The sequence below is a fragment of the Oryctolagus cuniculus genome, chromosome 12 (genome assembly GCF_964237555.1).
Source record: "Oryctolagus cuniculus chromosome 12, mOryCun1.1, whole genome shotgun sequence".
NCBI lineage: Eukaryota > Metazoa > Chordata > Mammalia > Lagomorpha > Leporidae > Oryctolagus > Oryctolagus cuniculus.
In genome coordinates this window covers 77,503,459-77,517,866 of record NC_091443.1, presented here as the reverse complement: position 1 = coordinate 77,517,866, position 14,408 = coordinate 77,503,459, and the positions used below count along the sequence as shown (strand labels likewise).

Genomic DNA, 14,408 nt, shown 5'->3' with positions numbered 1-14,408 from the left:
CGCCGCAGCTCACTAGGCTAATCCTCTGCCTAGCGGAGCCGGCACACCGGGTTCTAGTCCCGGTCGGGGTGCCGGATTCTGTCCCGGTTGCCCCTCTTCCAGGCCAGCTCTCTGCTGTGGCCAGGGAGTACAGTGGAGGATGACCCAAGTGCTTGGGCCCTGCACCCCATGGGAGACCAGGAAAAGCACCTGGCTCCTGGCTCCTGCCATCGGATCAGCGCGGTGCGCCAGCCGCAGTGCGCTGGCTGCGGCGGCCATTGGAGGGTGAACCAACAGCAAAGGAAGACCTTTCTCTCTGTGTCTCTCTCTCACTGTCCACTCTGCCTGTCAAAAAAAAAAAAAAAAAAAAGAATATTGAGGGAACATAGGCTTTGTAGGTGGTGACAGACCTTATATCCAGATAAATAAACATTTTGGTTTCTTCATAGTTCGACATCTGATTACAAAGACAACTGATAACTGGTACCAGTAACTTTATGAGAACTCCATGTGGAGGGTACAGCCATGCATATTGCTTGATTAGTGTGGCATGTCAAGCTGTTTTATTCCCCTAGGAATGAGGGATAGAATAAAAATTGGGAAGAAAACTATACACTCCATAGCCAACAACCCTTTGTTTAAAAGGAATGAATGCTCACTAAGACCTTCACAAATGCAACCCAGACCCCCAGTATTGAATTGGGCTGCAGGATTTGTCGCAGTGAATATTTCTGAGGCAGGGAGAACCAGGGTCAAGAGGCTTTCCAGGATTTGATGAAGGCAGCCAGTGGTCCATGGTAAGATCATACTGATTTCTTTTCAATTTGTTTTGCCTTCATTGGTGCTTAGGCTTCGCAGCAATGAACAATTCCCCAATTTCAGCTGACCTTTGACTCCCACAAAGATACCATTTTCATCTTCTACTTGCTTCTATGCTATTTTCAGTTATGTTACTTTTGAAAATGTGTCTTTGATCTACTTAAAGTGCTATCACTGAATTGGGTCAAAAGAAGTCTACCCACCTTTGACTTCTAAGTTGAGGACTGGGACATGAATTACTCACCTGAGCCTGGTTCTGTCCCTGACCATTGGTTGAAGGAATTCTTGGACACTCAACAGATTACTGTTAGAAGGGTCCCACAGGTCATCTAAGCCCTTCTCTTGTGCTGTAGATGATGAGGCAGATATTGGAAGAAAGTGAGAGTCCAAATCAGTGCTGAGAGCAGGAGACATGTTGTCTGACTTCAAGTCCAGGGATGCTTCACTACACCATGGTGATGTAAGCACCCAGAGTTATATTAAAGACTTTAGAGGATTCAATAGATGAATAAGGTATGATTTTTTTTCCCAGTTAGAATTTTACATTGGAACCCCTTACTCCCCACTCCCTGCCAACTTTGGGTGTGGAATGGGGAAGGTTCTTTAGCGTTGTAAAAGGCAAGTCTCTTTTCAGTCCTCACAGGTTGAGACAATGTTAGGTTCATTTTTACCAGATCATCTCAGTCTGTTTTTCTGCTAGTCTTATAAAACCTCATGGCCATTTTATAAATCTTTTTCTTATCAACCTCAAGTATTAGGACCAGTGACAGTTGACTACTGTTTCTTGGTTTGCAAAAAAATGAATCACCTCATTGTGTTGTTCTTTCCCTAATTTGTCACATAATACTGGTGAACCATTTGACCTCTGTGCTACACAGGACATGTCTTGTTAAGAAGAATTATGCTTCTTAGGTACTAGGTTTTGATGTCCACTGGGCAAATTGCTTCTGAAATATGGCACATATTGTGGCTCTAGGAGATGTTTACAGATGTTGACCTCTGTTGACACCTACTGTTGAACTTGGTACTTGCCTGCATGATATAGGTGAAATGTGTTTATGCGGCTGCTCAGAGTCAGTCTGACTGACAGTTTGCATGTAAACTAGATAATGGATAAAGCAAATCCCAATTTGTCTATATGGGAATAATACACATGGAAAAAGTACTTTATAACTTTTAGTTGGGATTTAAAATATGCGCAATTTTCATGTGAAAACATATTGAAGGACTAAAAATTAAATGGAGGAGTAGTGTTTTTTTAAATTATTTATTTGAAATTCAAGGCTATATAAAGAGAAGGGGAGAGAAAGAGAGAGAGAGAGAGAGAGAAAGAGAGAGAGAGAGAAGTATGTTCTATTTGCTGGTTCATTCCCCAAATGGCCACAACAACCAGGACTGGGCCGGGCTGAAGCCAGGAATCAGGAGCTTCTTCTAGGGTCTCACATGGGTAGCAGGAGCCCAAACACTTGGGCCATCTTCCACTGCTTTTCTGAGCCATTAACAGGGAGCTGGTTGTGAAGTGGAGCTGGTTCTGAAGTGGAGCAGTTGGGACACAGACCAGTGCCCATAAGGGATGCCAGAGTTGCAGAGGCTTTACCAGCTACTCCATGGTGCTGGACCCTGGAAGAGTAGTTTTGTTTAAGAGCACAATTTATAGACTTTTGAGGGCACTTTAGAAAGTTTCCAAATGTGAAATTGCACAGAAAATGCCATGGCTGAGAGAAAACTTCTAAGATCAGTCCCATTCACAATAGCCATAAAAAATTTAAATACCTTAGAATAAATTTAACCAAGGAGGTGAAAATTCTCTATGATGAAAATTATAAAACATCAAAGAAATAGAAGCAAACACACACAAATGGAAAAACCTTCCATATCCTTAGATTGGAAGAATTAATATAATCAAAATGTCCATACTACTGAAAGCAATGTACAGATTCAATGAGATCCCAATCAAAATACCAATGACATTCTTCTCAGATCTAGAAAAACAACGTTAAGGTTCATATGGAAACACAAGAGACTCCAAATAGCTAAAACAGTCTTAAACAACAAAAACAAACTGGAGACATCATAATACCATACTTCAAGATATACCACAGGGCAGCTATAGTCAAAACAGCCTGATACTGGTACCAAAAGACATATAGACCAATGGAACAGAACAGAGACTCCAGAAATCAATCCATGCATCTACAACCAACTAATCTTTGACAAAAGAGCTAAAAATCATTCTGTGGAGCAAGCACAGTATCTTCAACAAATGGTGCTGGGAAAACTGGATCTCTACATGTAGACGTATGAAACAAGATCCGTATCTTAGACTTTACAGAAGAACCCACTCAAAATGGCTCACGGACCTAAATTTATGACCCAGTGCCATCAAATTCCTGGAGAATATTGGGAAAACTCTGCAAGACATTGGAATATTGGTTCTTGGAAAAGACTTCCAGAAGTACAGGCAATCAAAACCAAATTGACAAGTGAAATTATATCAAGCTGAGAAGCTTCTGTACTGCAAAATAAACACACATCAAAGTGAAGATCCAACTGACAGAATGGGAGCAGATATCTGCAGACTATGAAACTGATAAAGCCTTAGTATTCACAGTCTACAAAGAGCTCAAGAAACTCAGAACAGCAAAACAAACAATCCAGTTAAGAAATGGACAAAATACTTGAATACGTATTTTTTTAAAAGAAGAAATTCAAATGACCAACAGACACATGAAAAATTGCTCAGGTTCACTAGCCATTAAGGAAATGCAACTCAAAGCTACAATGAGGTTTCACCTCACCCCAGTTAGAATGGCTCTCATACATAAATCAACATAAAACAACAATGGCTTTCATACACAAAATAACAAATACTGGCCACAATGTAGGGAAATTGTAACCTAATCTGTCGGTTGGAATGTAAACCGGTGCAGCCATTGTGGAAGACAGTATGGCAATACCTCAGAAATCTGAATATAGACCTATCATATGACCCAGCCAACCCACTCCTGGGAATTTACCCAAGGGAAATGAAATCAGCATATGTAATAGTGATCTGTATCCTCATGTTTATTGCTGCTCAATTCACAATAGCTAAGATATGGAATCAATCCAGATGTCCATCAATTGATGAGTAGATAAAGAGATTATGATATATATACACTATGGTATACTACTCAGCAGTAAAACAAAACAAAACAAAATGACAACAGAAAGATGAAATCCTGCCTTTTGCAATGAAATGGATGCAATTGGAAACCATTATACTTAATTAAATAAGCCATGACAATGACAATTACCATGTTTTTCCCTGATCTGTGGTAACTAATACAGTACCTAAAAAATAATGTGTAGGAGTGATATTGACATTTTGAGATTTGATGATTGTTTATGGCCCTTGTCTCAACTTTCGAGGAACAGTGTTTTTTTTCTTCATACTGTTTGTTGAACTCTTCACTTAGCATAGGTTAATCTTATGAATATAAAGTAAACTGAAAATAGATCTTTGTAAAAATGAAGAGTGGGAATAGGAGAGGGAGGAGGAACTATGGTGGGAGCATGGGAGGTAGAGAGTATAGGGTGGGAAGTATCACTTTATTCCTGAATCTGTATATAGGAAATACAAGAAATTTGTATACCTTAAATAAAATTTTAAACAATGGCAAATTAATTTTGCTATAAAAATATTGTAATCTTTGCATAGTCTTTTCATAATACACATTTTCCAGAAACATTTAAGAAGACTACTTGTATATATTAAAATGATGTATAAAATGGGAAAATGAATAAATACTGACTTATTGCAGAAGTGTAGTGTTTGGGGCTTTAGACACCTGTGAAATCAAGGCCCAGAGTGATGAGGGAGATGTGAGATTTGATGTTGTCTGAAAAGGGTGAAAAACAAAGGCTCAGTATCTGAGAAAAACCACTGATGTGTCATATCACAGATTGGGTTAGCTGTAAAGACTTCACAACTGGGATTAGCAAGACTAAAGCAAGGATAGGCTCATAATGCCAGAAGGAAGACGAGGTAGATAGATGGAGAGAATGCTGTATCCATGTGATAGGGAGGAGGTTAGGGAAAAACTTTAAATGTACGAAGTTTAGCATAATACTGGGAGTAAGGATTTTGGGCTCATATTTTGGCTTTGTCATGTGTAATTTTGTGAAATGATTAGCATACAATTATTCTTAGGTGTTTAAATTTTAACTGAAAAGTGATCCCTGTTAGGAATTTGGAAAACATTATGTTGAGTGAAATAACCCAATCCCAAAGGGACAAATACAACTTGTTCTCCTTGATAGGTGACAACTAACTGAGCACCAAAAAGGAAACCTGTTAAAGTGAAATGAACACTATGAGAAACGGTGACTTGATCAGCCCTCACCCTGACTGTTGATGAGCAGCTTAATATGTTATCCCTCTTAGTATTTTTTTTTTGTTTCTTCTACTTAATACTTTTGGTTGAATACTGTAATCAATACACAATTCTTCTTAAGTGCTGAAACTTAACTGAAAAGTGATCGCTGTTAAATGTAAGAGTGGGAATAAGAGAGGGAAGAGATGTGCAATTTGGGACATGCTCAAGCTGACTTACCTCAAATGGTAGAGTTAGAAACATACCAGGGGATTCCAATTCAATCCCATCGAGGTGGCATGTACCAATGCCATCTCACTAGTCCCAGTGATCAATTTCTGTTCACAATTGATCATAATGATAGGACTAAGAACCAAAGGGATCACATAAACAAGAATAGTGTCTTCAAATACTAGCTGATAGAATAAAAAAGGGAGAGAACGATCTAACATGGGAAGTGAGATACGCAGCAGACCCATAGAATGGCAGATGTCCTAAACAGCACTCTGGCCTCATAATCAGCCCTTAAGGCATGCGGATCCAGCTGAAATGCCCATGAGAGTATTTCAGGCATGGAAAGCCAAGACACTCTGGGGGAAAAAAAAAAAAAAAAAACCTAAATGAAAGATCTCCACGAGTGAGATCCCAGTGGAAAGAATGGGTCATCAAAGGAGGTACCTTTCTCTGAAGGGAGGAGAGAACTTCCACTTTGGCCATGGCCTTGTCTAAAAATGATCAGAGTCAGTGAACCCAGGGGGCTTCCATAGCCTTGGCAGCTCATGACAAGAGCCTAGGGTGTTTACTGGTGCCATAAACAAGAGTGTCAATTTGTTAAGTCAACAACAGGAGTCACTGTGCACTTACTCCTCATGTAGGATCTCTGTCCTTAGTGTGCTGTACATTGAGATTTAATGCTATAACTAGTACTCAAACAGTATTTTTCACTTTATGTTTCTGTGTGGGAGCAAACTGTTGAAATCTTTACTTAATGTACCCTAAACTGATCTTCTGTATATAAAGAGAATTGAAAATGAATCTTGATGTGAATGGAAGGGGAGAGGGAGTGGATAAGGGGACGGTTGCGGGTTGAAGGGACGTTATGGGGGGGAAGCCATTGTAATCCGTATTCTGTACTTTGGAAATTTATATTCATTAAATAAAAGTTAAAAAAAAATCTAAACCTGCATAAGGGAGGCATTTCAGTCTCTGTTGGCTTAAACAGTCTTTAAAATAAATTTTGTGAAATGAAATTATAGTAAATATGGTTCATAGGAAAATCATACATTTTCTGGGCATCAGTATCATCTATTGTAAAATAAGTGTAATGATACTATTCTGAGTTGCTAATAGGATTAAAATGAGATTGGTTTAAAGTCCTTTGTGCATAGTAATAAACTATATCAGTGACAGATACATTTGATTTATTAGCAATTAAATGAGAATGATGGCTTAGGCTATGTGTGATCATTCAGTTTCAATAAAAACCATTATAAAATGGTTGTAAATTTTATGTCTTTCCATTACAAGATGAGAAAGTGGCTTTGAGAGGCTAGTTCACTAGTCCAAGGACTTAGCTAATCAGTAAATATTTTCTAAATTTAGAACACAGGCAGTTTTCTTATATCTATTTTATACCCTACAGCAAGAAGAAATAGGTATGTAAGAAAAGTTTAAAAAGCTGAATTTATGTATTTCTTTTTTGCAAAAGTCACCATCACACATCCAGAGTATCAGTAGAATCTATCACTTGTGAATTTTTAACAGGCTCATTGGAGAAATGTCATGGTTCATCAGAGCCACATAAATCAGGGTTTGCTGGATTTAGTCCAATCTTTAAGTGTCACTTGGAAATGAGGGAATAATACTGAGCCAATTTTCTGTGTAAGTTTAAATATAAACATTGAAAGCAGGTAGAGAAATCAATTAACATTTGAGAAAAAAATTACTTGAGCCAGAAATAGATATCGCTAGATATAGGAAATGGAAATTTTCTTAAAATGTGTGTTTGAATGCAGCAGGCTTCCTTGTCTTTCCTTTCATATACCTTATGTGACAACAGTTTTGAACTATTGGTCTTCATAAATATTTCTAGAGTCTGAGAACTCTCTCTAGTTAAGTGCATAACTAACTCCCTTACCACATATTCAACTCCTGCTGTGTCAGCCAGGACAGGCTGAATTTTGCTGTAGTCATCAATAACCCCCAAAACTCAGTGGCTTACAACAACAAAGGTGTATTCCAACACATTATGTCCCAGGTCCATCTTGGTCTCGCCGTTGTTTGTATTAAGTGAGTAGAAAACTCCATTGGCTGAAAATTTAGTCCAGGGTCACATGAGGCCTGAGCTTAGCAAAGCTAACCCTGCTGACAGGAGGATGCAAATGTAGGCACGTAGGATTGGTTCATATGGGCTACTAGTGAGGACGATGAAAATGGGAGGACAATTTCTGTCTGTAGCCTTGAGAGATGATCTCTTTCTGGATTGTGACGTTGCCAGAAACTGAAGAAAGCAGCCAGAAGAGGAAAAGGAGAAACCCCAGAAACTCCAGCCCTTCTTTGGTGAGGTGAGGATTTGAGGAGAAATTGGCAGTACCCAGCTTGAAAGAGGGCCTCACCAGAGCCCAGTCTTGCAGTATCCTGATCTTGAACTTCCTGCCTCCTGAACTTTGGGAAAGGCATTTCTGTAATTTATAAGCCACCAAGTCTGTGATACTTTGTTACGACACTCTGAATGGTCTAAAATGGTGACTGTGTTTCTGCTGACAGCTGGTAGGTGACATTTTTAGGGAGTACAGGTCATATCTTACTTATTGATACTAATAATAAGTAGTGTTCTTGGAAAATGAATAATGCTTACTTCTTTTGATGAATTTGGAAGAAACAACTCATCTGTGCCTCTAATCCTGTGTAACACAAGGCATCTTAGGTTGATCATCCAAGTATTTTGGTATAGGTAAGAAGGTGGTTAACAGAGGTTGAGCAGAGTCTCCCCACTCACCCTATATTCTTGCCTCTTAGTTTTAAATCTAAACTGAAGAGTAGGTGGAAATATTGGAGACAATGAGTCCCTTGGGAAGAGACAAGATAATCTGCATTTTCATCATGTCTTAATTGGGTTCAGAGTGTGCAGGATACACAGTGCTGTGTATCTACAGCCAGTTAGGTTCTGCAAATGGTCATGACTAGATGAATCTTCCTTCATCTTCATCTTCCTTCATCTCTGGTTTAAGAAAGTGATGTGCTCTCTAACAGCATTTGCAGAGTTGCTGCTACTTTGAGTCTAATTTAATATTTTAATAAACATTTTGGGAACAGTTTTAGTTCATGGTAAAATTCTATGGAAAGTATAGAGAGTTCCCTTGTAACTCTGACGCAGAACTATTAATTTGAAACTTAGAATGCTTCATTTCTTTTTAGTAAACAGGCTGATCTTTCGCAGCAGGCTGAGTCTAGTTTCCATCAATAATACTTCCAGGTTTTACAAATCTGTATTTTAAGAAAGCACTTCCATATTTTTAAAAAGATTTATTTATTTATTTTGAAAGTCAGAGAGAGGGGCCAGTGCTGTGGCACAGCGGGTCAAGCTGTCACCTGCAATGCCAGCATCCCATGTGGGCACCGGTTCATATCCCGGCTGCTCCACTTCTGATCCAGTTCTCTTCTGTGGTCTGGGAAAGCAGTAGAAGATGACCCAAGTCCTTGGGCCCCTGTGCCCATATGGTAGACCCAGAAGGGGCTCCTGGCACCTGGCTTTGGATCGGCGCAGCTCCGGGCGTTGCAGCCAACTGGGGAGTGAACTAGCAGATGGAAGTCCTCTCTCTCTCTCTGCCTGTCCTTCTCTCTGTGTGTAACTCTGAATTTCAAATAAATAAATAAATAAATAAATCTAAAAAAAGAGAGAGAGACAGAGAGAGACAGAGAGAGACAGAGATATCTTCCTTCTGCTGGATCATTCCCTAGATTGCTGCAACAGCCAGTGCTGGGACAAGCCAAAGCCAGGAGCTTCATCTGGGTCTCCCACATGGGTGACAGGGCCAAAACACTTTGGCCATCTTCCAATACTTTTCCAAGGCCATTAGCAGGGAGCTGGATCAGAAGTGGAAAAGCTGGGGCACGAACCAGTGCCCATATAGGTTGCTGGCATTGCAGGTGGCAGGTTTACCCACTATGCCACAATGCTGCCCCTCATTTCCTGACTTAAAGGGTAATGTGTGGGAAGCAGGGCCCGGCTCCCACAACATGGCGCTGAGAGGGAGTAAACAAGTTCTACACAGCGGCTTCGGCTGCTTCATCAATTTGACTAATGAGTTGCAGGAGCTGACCCAACCTCTGATTGGAAGAAAGCAGCGTGCTCAGCACGCAGGCAGCGGAGCACGGATTGGTGGAAGAGGACTATAAAAGGAGACTCAACTGCACTTTCTGGGACAACTGCTGTCTCCGGGCTGGTGGAAAGTTTGGGGGTGGAGAGTTCGCTGGGGAGCTCGTTAATTCGTTCTTCTCTTTACTTGTGCTTGCTTTACTGTAGAAAAAACCGACAGCAAGGGAATAACAGCGTCTGGTCCGGTGCCGTTCCTCCGCTTGCGGAGGAGCAACAGTAATGCCCCATGGTTTCCACCTTGTATACAAGCTTCTTAGGAATCAGTATCCAATTCAGCTAACACGGACAGAAGTATTTTATGCTGAGAACACTTGGAATTGATTAAGAAGTCAAATATTTGACAAAATGTATTTATAAAATGTAGAACTTGGGAACAGAAAATAAAAGACATGGTCGAAATCAACATTTTGAATGTGTGACTACAAATGTTTAAAATGATTAAAGTTTAATTTGCTTTAAGGGGTAAGGGACATGAGAAGGCCTTTCTTGAATTGTGTGTACAGAAATGGTAGCCATGCGGCATGAGAGCTAGTTCAGCATTTGACAGCCTATAACAGGAGTCTTAGCACACTGATACTGAATTGAAAAAAAAAAAAAAACAGACTTACAGATTTATTTTCATGGCGATTTTCTTCCTTCTTGCATTTTTGCTAGGCTTTGGAATGATAGTAAAAAATTCTCGCTTAATCTGATTTGCTGTATTATAAGTTTCCAATTTGTAAGCAGTTTCAAGGTCTCTGCAATTCTGATTTCCAGAGCAAAATGATACATCAGGAAAAATGGCTGCAAAATATTACAACTTTGCATTTATGTGCATATTGGCGTTGGGACAGAAGGTAAAGCAGAGGCCTCAAGATGAGAGTGTAGAAGGGGAAAAGAGAAAATACTGAATGATTGTGTGTAGCTGTTTGAGATTAGTAAACACCATTCCTTTTTAGAGATGAGAAAGCTGAGGTTGAGCAAGATTAGGGAACAAGACTTCATACAGCCAGGCAGATCCAGCATTCATAGCGCTCTCTGCCAAGACTCCAGGATTCATTCTCTTTGTTCCTTGCTCCCTGTGCAGAAGATCTTCTGAGATGAAAAAGAAGGATGAAAAGACAGAATTTTACAGATCTGAAATTTGGAGTACAGGGATGCTTGGGCAGAAGGTTAAAATGCTCGGACTGTGGTGGTAGTCACTGCTGAGTTACTCTGTGTTCTGTCTGTTGGTCGGTGCAGCTGAGAAAACTGTTGTACCAGCATGGCAATGGGATATTAGGAAGATGGCAGTGAAGCAGCAGCTGGCTAGAGCTCTAGAAGCTTTCCTCCTGAAGCTGAGAATAAATTAGAAGGCAATAGAGGAAAATGGTTTATAAGCTGATTAAACTGTAAGGTGTGAATTTGTGTGTCTTGAGGGCTGCACAGTGAAAGAGAATAGTCTATGTGCCGATTGGACTTTAAAATTTCTTTTTTTATTGAACCAAATCTTTTTTAAATTTTTTGACTTTTTAAATAATCAATATAAAGAGAAAAGATTTATATATATATATCATATTTACAATTCTTAGAAGACAATCATACTTCCTTTGCCTGATCCCTCCCTCCTTCAATACCTCTCCTTTCTTTTTTTCCTTTAATGTTTGCAATAATATACTTTCAGTTTACTCTATTATAATAGGATTAATGCACCACTAACCATACTGTTCAACAAGTAAAAGTAGCTCTCTTTCTCCTGGTGTTTGGCCCTGTAGCGCCTCGCGGTGAGGATCGCCATAGTTCGGCCGCAGCCATGGCGTCCAAGGGCCCGCTACAGTCCGTTCAGGTCTTCGGATGGGAAGAAGACAGCCACCGCCGTGGCCCACTGCAAACGGGGCAACGGGCTGATCAAGGTGAACGGGAGGCCGCTGGAGATGATTGAGCCACGCACGCTGCAGTACAAGCTGCTGGAGCCTGTTCTGCTCCTTGCCAAGGAGCGCTTTGCTGGCGTGGACATCCGGCTCCGAGTGAAGGGTGGCGGTCACGTGGCTCAGATTTACGCGATCTGCCAGTCCATCTCCAAAGCCCTGGTGGCCTATTACCAGAAGTATGTGGATGAGGCGTCCAAGAAGGAGATCAAAGACATCCTCATGCAGTATGACCGCACCCTGCTGGTCGCTGACCCCCGCCGCTGCGAGTCCAAGAAGTTTGGGGGGCCCGGTGCCCGTGCTCGCTACCAGAAATCCTACCGATAGGCCCATCACCCCGATCAGGGGTCGGCTCCATAATAAACAGTGGCTGTGGGATTTTAAATTTCTAAGAAAAAAAAAAGGAAAAGTAGAAAGACTGCTGTTCCACAGGAGCATAGACAGGGGCTATAAACAATAATCATAAGATTTTAGTTTCATTCTTATACATTTTTGTATCCTATATTAATTAAACATATGATATTTATCTTTTTGTGATTGGCTTATTCCAATAAGCATAATGGGCTGCACAATGACTACCGTGTGGGGTGAAATCATTATATTTTTAGTGTATTTATTTGAGATAGAGAAGATGTGTGTATGTGAGAGGGGAGAAGAGAGAGAGAGGGAGAGGGAGAGGGAAGAAAGGAGAGAGAAGAGAGAGAACACACTATCCTGGCTCCTCCCCAAATGCCCACAACAACTAGGGCTGGGTAAAGCTGAAGCTAGAAGCTGGGACTCAATTCCAGTATCCCATTTAGGCCGCAGGGACTCAATTACTTAAGTCATTACCTGCTGCTTCTCAGAGTGCACACTACAGAAAGCTAGAGTTGGGAGTGGAACAGTCTTGAACCTAGGCACTCTGGGATGGGAAGTGGGTATTCCAACCGGTGGCTTAATCACTAGATCAAACACCTGCCCTAAGATCATGCTTATTTTGAAAGACAGACATCATATATTTTCTCTTACTTGTGGAAGTTAATATACAAAGTGTCATGTCATATCATTAGATATTTAATTACAAATATTACTCCACTGAGGGGCCAGCATTATAGCTTAGTGGGTAAAGCTGCTGCCTGCAATGCCCGCATCCTATATGGGTGCCAGTTTATATCCTGGCTGCTCCACTTCTGACCCAGCTGTCTGTTAATGGCCTGGGAAAAGTGCAGGAAGATTGCTCAGGTGCTACCTATGGGGGAGACCCAGAAGGAGCTCCTGGATCCTTGTTTTTGCCTGAACCAGCCCTGGCTATTGCGGCCATCTGGGGAGTGAACCAATAGTTGGAAGACCTCACTCTCTGTCTAGCCTTCTTTCTCTGTAACTATGCCTTTCAAATAAATAAGTAAATAAATAAATAATAAAACAAATATTGCTTCATTTTAAATCAAACTGTATAAATGACAATATTCTCTTCCCACATTATATCATTGTCATGAATCCCTCAGTAAGTGATATTATTATCCCTGTTTTCAAGAAAAAATTATATACATGTACACATATAATGTCTACATTTGAAGTGAATGTGGCATAATGTAAAAAATGATAAAATGTCAAGGCTGATGCCATGGCTCACTTGGTTAATTCTCTCCCTGTGGCGCCAGCATCTCATATGTGCTACTGGTTGAAGCAAGATTCAGTCACTTTTTATGTCAGATACTTGTGGGAAAATTAGGGACTGGGATTGGTTTCATTCCACATGGGGAACCATTCGACTTCCATCTGACTGTGAGCTGGTAGGAAGTGGGGAATGGATGCTTTCATTAAGAATCAACTTGTTGGTTGTTCAGTGTTGGAAAGGTACTAGCTAAAATTCAAGGGTTCAGCCTGCAGAAAAAAGCTGCAGTGATGATTCATAGTGGAAGCAGTCTGAATGTCAGATACTAGAAAACTGTAGAACTGAAATAATGCCTGTTAAATGAGGATAGGATCTTGGTTACTGGACCCCCATCCATTCAGTCACACCTTAGATATCCCAGTGGTGATGCTGAGATTTCTAATTCCTTTTTCCATAGGAAGAGGCTTGGCAAATAATGGACCCTTTTAATATTGTTATGAAGTGATAATAAAGTGTATTAGGTTTCTAATATAATTGATTTGTGATTGGAAAACACTCTGTATAGTACTGACTCTTTAAAATTGCTTCATGGTTAGTGCATGATCAGTATTTATAAATATGCTATACAAGTATGTGCTTATAAAATGCATATTTCCTGGTTATTGATGACAGTTACATTATAAGGCTGACTGAATTGCATGGGTGCTTTTTTTTTTCTTCCTCAAGTTTGTTTGCCTTTCCAACTGGAAAGTTTTAAATCCAAAGTTTTTAAATCTTCCACAATGAATAGATATTTATCAATTTCATTTGTAATTCTTGACCAAGATAGTCTTAATGTTCCTCCTTCAGCCTGACCAGACTTTAGACAGGCTTTTCCTGACTGTAGCTGCCTGGTCTCCTTTTTTCTTAGAGCATTTACTTTAGAAACATTGTAACTGTGAATCCCTTCTCTGTCCCTATGAGATGTAAGGTCTCTTGCAGTTTTTACAGCTCAGGATATGTTTCTCAAGGACCTAGGTGCCATCCTTTGTAAATGTAATCTTCCAGGAAAACAGAGACCCAGTCTTCTGGTCTCAGTGGAAGGGTGGAGCCTTGTTAGCCACAGCAGGTGCCGTGATCCAAGTTGCAAAGCTATCTCCTTTCCTGAAGGTGAGACTATGCACTACTTCTTTGGATAAAGCCAAGCAGCAACCAGAAACGTCCTGCACTCCCCTTACTCTCCTTTCTGAGATCTCCCGTCATTTGTGCCAGTGGGGTTGAGGTGATTGCATTCTGCAATGCTTTGGAATAAATCTTCTTTACTTGTTTAACTTGGTCCAGTACAGATTTTGCTGTTTTAAAATGTACTGACTATGACTACCTCAGGACTACTTTAATTTTTTCAAATAGATTTTTTT

General features: G+C 40.4%; 1 pseudogene; it reads left to right on the top strand.

Annotated features, from left to right (window-relative positions):
* Positions 1–11,265: 11,265 nt before the first annotated feature.
* LOC100351844 (small ribosomal subunit protein uS9-like) lies at positions 11,266–11,819 on the top strand (annotated as a pseudogene).
* Positions 11,820–14,408: the final 2,589 nt, after the last annotated feature.